Here is a 10,701-nt window from a genome sequence, read left to right as displayed (position 1 = left end):
TTGAACTCGTTTAGAACACTTGGTTTTGACTATTGATAAGATTTTATATAGGGCCTAATGTATTCTTCGAGGATGACTTTGACAATTGATAAGATTTTATATAATTTGAAAATTATATCATTCAAAGATCCTTTCACGTTTTGTTTTAAAAAAGTAGGTCCTTTCACATACGAATTTGACTGTATGCTTTGAGCAAGTTGCATGTCCTATACTGCTCCTGTTTGGATACTCTAACTCAACTAGAGGTTAGACTAACTCATGACTAACCCTGAACTAACTGTAGCCAAAGAGGTGTTTGGGTGATAGGGTTAGATTGATAATAAATGCACTTGATGGAGACAGAAAAGTGAGTTTTCAGTGGGCCCAATGAGAACTATCTCCAATTAGCACCTCTTGGGTGGGATAGTTTTTTTTGGTGGGTTCATGCAACTTGCTCCAATTTAACCCTCATGCTTGGATACTTTAGGGCTATTTGAGCCCCAACTAGCTCAAACTAACTCTAACCCATGGATCCAAAGAGGGCCAAAGTTAGCCTCAGAAAACGCATTAAGCCCTATATACATGGACATACGGAGTACATGATACATACTAGCAAGCGCTCACCAGTAGTAGTAGTTTATTGGTTGGTTTTGATTTTTGATTCAGTTGCTGTGCTGCTACCATCCAATATTCGTGTGTGGTTGTTTCTAGAATAAAAAGGAGGTACCCCTACTTATGTTACTCCCACTATGCCCAGCCTAAGGTTAGTAGGTGCCCTTGCGCTTGGCTCTTCGCCTCTGACGGAAGTCGAACAATAATGATGGTACTACATAAGTACTTCTGGCAATCTGACACCAAATGAACTGCTACACGTCCATCACTTGTAAGCAAAATTTTCTCCTCATGCTACGAGCCACCGCGCACGCGTTGGCGAGGGATAAGGTGTAGTAAGCAAGCTTCTCGTCATTCCGCGAGTTAACGGGACACATCAAAGTTATTTAGTATGTACTCTCACCAAAAAAGGGTTGACCATGTCATGGCTACCATCCTGTGCTCCGTCGTTGAGTGCGTGCACTATTCATGTGCGATCGAGGAGAAAAAATATTGCGTAGTAGGTGCCATCGAAGTGCATGACTCGCTGACGCACTGCTTCTTGTCATTCTGCGAGTTGATGGGACACATCAAAGTTATTTAACGTACTCTCTCCAAAAAAGGGCTGACCATGTCATGGCTACCATCCCGTGCTCCGCCGTTGAGTACATGCACTATTCACGTGCCATCGAGGAGAAAAAATATTGCATAGTAGGTGCCATCGAAGTGCACGACTCACTTATGCACTGCTTATCTGATTATCTCCATTTTCTTGCATGACACATGCACCTTGATGCTAGATGTCTCGCGTGTTGGCAAAAGGATGAACAAAGCTCATGTAAAAAAAGAGTTAAAGAACATAGATTCCCGATGACCGAGAAGGAGCAAGGAACCTCGCGGTGGAGCGTCTGCAAGGAACCTTGGGCATTTCCCCTATTTTTTGCCGCCTGCCCACCTATAAACAACTAAAAGAACATGAACTCTTCGCTAACCACTAGAGACGATACATCAGGATGCTAAGTTGAAGATGTTTTTATAGTTTATATTGATAACCACACAAGAAGCCACACATGTACACACGCCAACGCACTAACTCATGCTGATCCAACTCATGCACATACGCGCACAACATGGAGCACACAACGCACGTACACAACACATGCATGCACACACACTCGGCCGCAGAATGCATGTGAATAACACATGAATGCGCACACACTCGGCTGCATGGAGGCGTGCGCCATCTGCGGCAACGTCCAATTCGTCATGCTACGTCGAAGCTCGCACACAACGGCGCCTACGCATCTCTTGCAGCACCTCTTTGTCATTGTTGCTCAACGACTAGTCAGAGATGAAGACGACCGCAGCCTCGGCCTTAGAGCTAGCACCGATGGAAAAGCACGCACGTTGCACGCACACGAGCACATACGGAGTGCCCACGACGTGGTGTGTCCCCAGTTGCCTCTACTCTTCTGCGCATGTTGTCTATCAAGGCAGCTGCATGCCTAATGATGATGTGGGTGAGATCTTCTAGGACTCAGATGATGACAAGGAAAATTATGAGACTACCCATAGTGGGAGTAACATAGGTAGTAACATCACACATGTCTAGATAAAGTAGATGATGTGGCAAGCAATAAATGAAGAAAGAGAGGTAATTAGTAATATCACACATATCAAGGCAAGATGTGTCTATAGCCTAATAAATGAAGTGTTGCATGTTACCACACATGTGTTACTATAGAGGTAGTAACATAGACTAGTAACATGAGTATGTTACTACCCATTGTGGCTAGTCTGAGGGGGGTGTCTCCAATAGTATTCCTTGGCTTGCACCTCTTGCATCACGGTGGTCGAGCTTGGAGTCATTCATCTGGTACACGTGGCATCTCAGATCTGGACACAAAGGTGACGTACACTGTCAAGGTCCACGGTAAAGGGGGTCAGGGCAGATGCGACCTCTCACTACGCCCACCATTTGAAGCGGCGTGCCGGCCCAGGGCGCCGCCCGCTACACTCCCAGCTGTACCCGCCTCCTCGCCACATTCAAAAACCTACATTTAAATCCGCGTGGAATGCAAGAAACCAACTCCGGCCACACACGTCCGTTCAGGAGCAGGACGGCGGCCAAGCTCCTCCTTCCACCATTTTGTCCACTCTTTTGGCGGCATTCGACGAGTAGGAAGAGCAGTTCTCAGGCATAAAAGCCGTCTGGGTGGCCCACCGAGCCCGGCAGTTACGAGCGAGGCAACTTGCTTCTCCACCTACCTCGCCTAGCCTGTCGGAGGCAGTTGCCGCACTAAGCCAGCACGTGGTTCCGTAGCTGGCCTCTCCAATACAGCTCGAGGAAGAGTGCTGACTTGCTCCATGCCGACTTGTCGGGGAGCACGGTGGCACGGGCATCGCTGCCCTCGACACCGCCGCGTCGTACATCGCCTCCAGTGTCTGCGACTGCGCCATCCGCTGTCGACGCGCTCGTAGCCGCGACATGCAGGAAGCGAAAGAAGCCGCCGCGAATGTCGACGAGGTGATGCGGCTACACGGATGTCGACGAGGTTACGGGCATCACGTCCCTGCCCACCGCCATCATCGAGGACAAGTAGAACACAGGAGGCTGCCGTCGATTGTATCCCATTCCCTTGGTACCTTTTCTTTTCGTTAACCGGTATCATTAATACCGGTGTCTTGCATGATTCTTCTTCTGCCAGTCAAATTTTCTTTTTGTTAACCGGTATCATTAATACGTCCGCATGCATGCAAAGAAGGAACGAGAAGGAAGTAGCACAGTGGCATTATGACTACATGCATACAAGTATTAAACAAGTTGGTAGTACGAGAAAACATCTTTAATTTTTGCCTCAGGTACTGTTAGTGGCCTTGTATAGATGCAAAATGTATTTCTCATTGTGGCCTTGTATAAGGGAATGGAGGGAGTATTTTAATTCTACCAGGCTGGTTGTAATGGGAGTATTATAAGTAGTATCATGCAAGCCAACTAGTAGTAGGCAAATTTGATGAGGTGGCATAGAATTAAATGAAGAAAGAGAGAGTTGAGTATCATATTATGATACCGTATGGAATTAGGACCTCTTCCAATGAAAATGTGTTTAAATGAGGTGCTAAGTCCATTAAATGGCTTAGCAACTCAAGTCTCCAATGCGTAGGTGCTTAGTTTGTTGTTGCTAAGCTTGATTCATTGAATTAGCTATAAACTCAAAACTGTCTTTCCACCATTTCTTCCTGGGGTCACCAAATTAGTCTCTCTCTTCTTAATTAACTTGCCACATCATATTTTATGCCTACGTGGCAGGCTTAGCAGCTATACATGGTGGAGCACTGGGAGAGGCCAAGGCTGGTCATAGTGGGGAGTAACTTATACTGTAACATATTACTATATTACTCTAAACATCTCTATAAACCGGAAAGGATGGAGTAGTAACATAGACTAGTGTCATATGCATGAAACTACTAGTGAGTATGGGAGAGCATGTTATTTCCCCATCCGGACCGATCCCAAGTTGGCTTCTCACCTTCTTGGCCCAACAAAAACCCCTCCCCCCTCCCGCGCGTGCTTCCTGCCCGGCGCTAGCTGAGCCCGCCGCTCCACATTGATAGCAAGTCAGGGCGACACGACCTCTAACTGCTTCCGCTGTTGAAGCGATGCGCCGACCGAGGGCACCGCCCGCTGCATGCCCAACATTTCAAACTACACAGTGGAGAGTAACTTTAGAGAAAGTACTACAATTAGATGACATAAGCATGTTATAAGGATTTAAATATAGTATTTGTGCTTAGTTGAAGGAGAGAGAACAGAAGAGGGTTGTAAACTCGTAGCCGGTTGTAGCAGGAGCTTCAACATACTTTGTGAGACAAAAGGTGGGGCCATTATTAATGATATAGTATTATACTAAAGGGACTAGCTATTGTACTAGCAGGCTATTAGGTTGGTTCTAGATGATGTGTCAACTTTATATAGTCGGATGTTGGCTATACTATTAACCATGCTCTAAGACTAGCCACAATGGAAAGTAACATACACTAGTAACATACACATATCCCTAGACTATGTTACTATCTCCATTGTGGGTAGTAACATAAGTATGGTAACATGCAAAGCTTCATTTATTAGGTTATAGACTCATATTGCATTGGGAAATGTGATGTTACAGTAACTAGCTAAGTTACTCAAACTATCTCTCTCCTCATTAACTCATTGCCACATAAGCAAATTTGCTGAGTTGGACTCGATGTTACTGTCGAAGTTACTCCCACTGTGGCGAGTCTAAGTGTGGTGTGAGTAGGTGAGTGTGAGTTGCACCACTTTTTAATGTGATCTATTCTAGCATTTGTGTGAGCATGATAATAGTCACTCGCTAAAGAACTTGAGTACTTTAAGTGTGTGTTGCCGGACAAATTTGTTATTGGGACCATCATTGCCAAGCTTCCACCTTCGTGGAACAATTTTGCTACTTCTCTAAAAAACAAGAGACATGAGTTTTCCATTTCGGATATCATTAGCGCTCTTGATTTTGAAGAGAAGGAGAGAGCAAAAGACACACATGCCCGGGGCACTGAGGGAGCTTCTAGTGCCCACATGGTACACGAGAAGAACTTCCAGTCCAACCAGCCCCAAAACAACAAGAAGTGTAGCCGAAGGTGGAAATCAACTAAGGACTTTTGAAATTATATATACTCTTCCTCAGGCAGGTCAGTATCCCCTTCGTCCAGATGATCGTGTTTTGTCATATCGAGCTATTGATATGTGCTACTGTTTTGCAACACCGTTTAAGTATGGCTATTGTTTTCCTATCTTTTCATATTCAGGACAATGAAGTTGATTTCAGGGGAACTACACAATATGGACTCATGTTGAGTCATCTCTATTGCCTCATGTGTTTCTTGCAAATGTGTCAGCATCAACTGTAAGATGAGGTAGCTAGCTAGCTGTGGAGTTGCCAACATGCTCAAAGTGCTCGCAACATTGAGAACAAACAAGCATGCCCAGGAAATTAATGCGTGCGCAGGGAGGCCCTTTGCTTAGAGAAGCATCGACAGATTTTCTTTATTTCCACACCTTCTCACAGCTTTGTATTGGTTATAGTATGGTGAATCATTGAGATGCATAAACATGCTAAACTTTTGTTCTTCTGAATGTTAGTATGCATACCGTGTCTTATGAAGCTTAGTGTAATGTGAGTGTCCGCATCCAGTACCACATCCTCTAATTTGGTGGATGCCAAGTTGAACAAGGTTACCGATAGTAGCTATAAGCTGGAGGCATCTCTTTTTTTCTTTCGAATGGGTAAAAAGCTGGAGAGTGTCTCGGGCTGCCTCTAGCACAAGGCCCTCCAGTACGAAACACGGCAGCTGACTGGGCCGATACAAAAGCCTATCCATCTTAAAGCCCATTTGTTTTTGTTTTTTGCGAGGAGAAGCCCATATTTCTTGAAGAGGGGGCGATCCCAGAAAAACCCTCCTTCCTCCTCACTTCCACATATACTCCAGCTCACTCTCCCGCTTCCGTCTCCCCCCAATCCCCCCCCCGCTCCCCATCTTCCTCACTCGTCCAGAAAACCTCCACTCACCTTCTTCCTCACTCGTACAGAAAATGCCTGCTCCTCTTCTTCCACTCCTACAGAAATCCCAATCCCTCCTTCTTCCCCACTCGCATTGCCACTAGGCTTGTCTCTGGCTACTCTGCTCAAACCCATGAACTCGGTGCTACGCCCACAAGGAAAATGGAGTCGGCTGGCCCGAGCGCCAAGAAGATGAGGCTCCCGCCAGCGGCAACGCCGGCTGTAGATCCCGCACCCAGCTGCATGGGGAGAAGCGGCGAGCCCCCCCCCCCCCCACCCACCCAGATCTGAGGAAGCGATAGAATCTCTGGTGGACCGCATCAGCGATCTCCCGGACGTCATCCTTGAGGAAATCATCTCGCTTCTCCCTACCAAGGATTGCTACCGCAAACAAGTCGTCTCAACTCGGTGGCGCCCTCTATGGCACACCGCGCCGCTCAATCTCGACTGTCGTCAGATATCTGTCCTTCCTGAATTTGATCTCCTCAGAGCCATCGTCTCCTCTCACCAGCAGGGCCCTGTTCAACACCTCTGCATCCTGACACGCTACCTGCTGTCCATACTCGGCATGGTGGACGCTTGGCTGACATCCCCTGAATTTGGAAAACTCTAGCAGTTTGAGTTCTACCATTACCACGAAAGTTTCATACCATGAACACACCAAGAATTCGTGCCCACACCACCATTTTCCATCTCAAGGTTTTCCTCCTCTCTCCACACCACCACCTTCGCCCGGTGCCATTGTCGGTGTTCTGGGAACGGGGGTACCCAGACTTGCCTGCCTGCGGCCTGCAGCGTGGCTCAAGGAGTGGCCCAGTACAGCCCATCTTCATCAACACAAGCTCAAGACCCTCGCGAAGGGCCAAGCCTTGCGGGGCGAACGACAGGAAGCTTCCTCAGACGCAGCCTCATCAGGCTGGCTCGCGAGGAGGCGGAGAGATCAAGGCGGGGTACCTCACGAGGTGCCCATGACGCAAGCCATGACGACCGAAGCCAGGCGGGCGCCGGCCTACGCAACATCCTTGTTTCCTCTTTGGTGCAAAGGGGAAAGCGCAGGCCAAGGTACCAAGCAAAGGCTACCATTTCGGTGCAACGAGACCAAGACCAGCAGAACTGCAGGATGGAGGTCATCGTGGAGCCCAGGAAGGCGTCATCGTCAGAGTCTTTGGTAGGCAAGGACAAACTTTAGTCAGGATAAGTGTACTAGATGTTCCCCTTCAAAATGGCCAATTGTTGGTGCCCTTCCCGCTCAATATTTGGGAAGAGGACCAGGGCCTCGCTCTATAAATAGGGCTAGCCACCACAGTAGAAAGGGACCTGGATTCAATCATTCCCAAGAGGCATCACCTCCGCTAGAACATCCCTCGCGAGGCTGTTCTTCCATTGTATTGTTCATCACCTGCCCCTGAGGCAATCCACACACCACACACACTGGAGTAGGGTATTACACCACCATGGTGGCCTGAACCAGTATAAACCTCGCGTCCCTTGTGTTGTTCTTCGTGTTGCCTAGATCCTTTGCGAGGCGACGAGATGTGAGCCGGTAGGGGGAGTGATCTCCATGCGCACCCCAGAGTTCGAACCTTAAGGGTCTGCCGGAACCCAAATTCCAACATTTTGCGTGCCAGGTAGGGGTGCGGTGGAATCGCGCCTTCTGCTGTATTGTGTTTCGCCATCCGTCGTATCCATGTCTGATGCTTGTGGAGCCCGTGCCGAGCGTCGGGCTGCTCTCGTTGCCCATGTCGCCCAGATGGCCCCCGTCAGAGGGCCTCCCCGCTGTTCCCCGTTGCCTTCCGCCCACGCCGCCACCGGTCTGGCGGGGAACGAGCAGCAGTTGTCGTCTCTGCATCCCTCGGTGCGGCGGGAAGGCCGCACCGCCACCTCGTCGCTAACTCCAGTAGGCTCGTTGTCGCACGCCCGTCACACTCCTACGGACGCGCACGCCGCGCTGCTCCTGGCACGAGAGCACCTACACTACCATCCCGTCGACGACCTCTACGAGGAGTGGCTTGCCCGCATCACCGAGCTCGTCAGCGCCACAGGGGGCTCCCCTGCACCATCCCTCTCGCTACACCGCGCCCCGCCCTGCGCGGGCAACATAGCTCCGGAGGAGCCTCAGCCGCCTCCCCCTCAAGGAGGCGCCCTGGCCCCAAGGCACGCGGTCCCTGGACGGGACCCGCTCCGTCCAGCACCAGCACAGCAAGAGAAGAGCTGCCAAGAGATCCCTCGTCCTCAAGAAGCTTCCCGTGTGCTCCCCGCACCGACACGTCATGACCGCGCTCCTGCTCCAGCGTGCCAATATCCTGCGCTGCTCCTGTCGGCGGTGCGCGGAGACTTCCAAGATCAAGCCCTTCGCCACCAAAGGCCTCCAGTGGCCACTGCAGGCTGTCGTGCCTTCACCGCCGAGCTGCGCAGCGTGGCCTGGCCGGGCAAGTTCAAGCCAGATCTGCCCCCGCGCTACGACGGCACGGCTGACCCTACGGAGTTCCTACAGCTCTACGAGCTGGGCATCGAAGCCGCCAACGGGGACGAGAAGGTCATGGCGAACTGGTTTCCCATGGCGCTCAAGGACGCTGCCCGCACCTGGCTTCTAAACCTGGCTCTTGGCACGATTTCCTCCTGGGATGAGATGCGCACTCGCTTCATCGCCAACTTCTAGGGCACTCGCGACCGGCCCGCGGCCATGAGTGACCTACGCCGCATCAAGCAACAGCCAGGAGAGACCCTGCAAAAGTACATCCAGCGCTTCAACAACGCTCGCCTCAAGATCCCCAGGGTGACTGAGGAGGCCATCATCTCAGCCTTCTCCGACGGCGTGCGTGACATCAAGATTAAAGAGGAGCTAGCAATCCATGAAGACCTGTGCACATCCCTAGAGCTGTTCAACTTGGCGACCAAGTGCGCCAGGGCTGAGGAAGGGCGCCTCTCCCTCCTCGAGCTCCCGTCTGCTGATCCAGAAGAGAAGAAGCCCAAGGTCAAGGACGTGAAGCGCAAGGAGGCTGCTGTGCTTGCAGCAGAGCCGGACACCAAGCGAGGCAGGGACCAACCTGAGTCATCCAAGGGCAGCCGGTACTGCGTGTACCACTACCTCCACACCCACAACACCAATGAATGCCAAGAGCTCAGGGCTGTGTGAGATGTGCGTGCCGGCCGACGCCCCGAGCGCAACGACCGGGGCTATGGCCGAGGAGGAGGAAGAGGTGGAGGATGATGGGAAGACCGTGGCCCTCGCCAAGGGTGGCGTGACCGACCTCGCGAGGACCGCTGGCAAGACTAGCCTCGCGAGGGAGGCTGGAGGGATCAGCCTCGTGAGGATCGCCCTCAAGGCAACGTAGGCCTCCCTCCTCTGCCACCTCAGCTGAGGAGGAATGAAGACCATCATCGGGACGAAGGGGCTGGGGGCTTCCAGGAGCCGCGTGCAATTGCTTGCATCTTGGGCGGCGCTCAGGCCCCAGCCTCTCAGCGCATCTTCAAACAGTTTGCTCGCGAGGTGAATGCAGTCCTCCCCAGGCTTGAGGCCACGTGCCCTCTCAGGAGGTCAGCGTGCGCTATCACATTCAGCTCAGTGGATAAGCTCAAGTGCGCAGCCACGACCGGAGTCCTCTCGATGCTTTGCTCCCCAATCATCAGCAATGTGCAAGTCACCAGGACCCTCATCGATGGCGGAGCGGGACTTAACGTCCTGTCCGTCGAGACATTCAACAATCTCCAAGTGCCATACAATCAGCTTCAGCCAACCAAGCCTTTCTCAAAAGTCACTGATGGTTCTACCGTTCCGATAGGGCAAGTTCGCCTTCCTGTCACCTTTGGGCAGCACGACAACTACCGAACCGAGCTCATTGACTTCGACTTCGCCCACATTTGCCTGCCATACAATGCCATCCTCGGGTATCCATCCCTGGCCAAGTTCATGGCAGTGACTCGTCATGGCTACAATGTCCTCAAGATGCCAGGAAGCAATGGAGTCATCACAGTGCCTTGTGAGGAGAGGGATGCGGTGTGTTCCCTTGAGCGTGCTTTCCAAGCCATGGCAATCGAAGACCCACAGCACAACAGCGAAAGACTTCCCGAGGCAGTCCCTAAGAAGAAGAAGGCATCACCTGGTCCGAACTCTCGGGAGGCAGGCCCTTCAGGATCCGCGACCGTTCAAGGGGCGCCTCCTTCTGTCGCATAGGAAGGCGCGCCCGGCGCCCTCCTCGGGCAAGGCTCGGGGGCTCTCTCCTGGAGGGCCATCGACTTTGCCAAGATCACGAGGGAGGCGCTCAGGCACCACTTGGAGGCGTGTTTCAAAGCATGTTTCCCTCGGGAAGGAACAAGGCAAGGAGGGCCAAACCCTCGGGAGTTCATCAGCGAGATCATTCAGGAGCCGCAGGAGTCAAGAGTCATGAGTGGCAGCTGCCACTTACCCGCTGTAGCTCCCCATCCAGGCGAGGATGGTGGGTTGCGCGTCTGCATCGACGTACCAGGGCTCAACTGGGCCGCCTCTCAGGAGCGCTTCTGGCCCTCGCATGTGGGACGTTGCGACGGTCGACCCCACAACTATGTTCGCATGCCC

This window comes from Triticum aestivum, chromosome 7B (genome assembly GCF_018294505.1).
Source record: "Triticum aestivum cultivar Chinese Spring chromosome 7B, IWGSC CS RefSeq v2.1, whole genome shotgun sequence".
In the NCBI taxonomy this organism is placed as follows: Eukaryota; Viridiplantae; Streptophyta; class Magnoliopsida; order Poales; family Poaceae; genus Triticum; species Triticum aestivum.
This window is presented reverse-complemented; position numbering follows the sequence as displayed.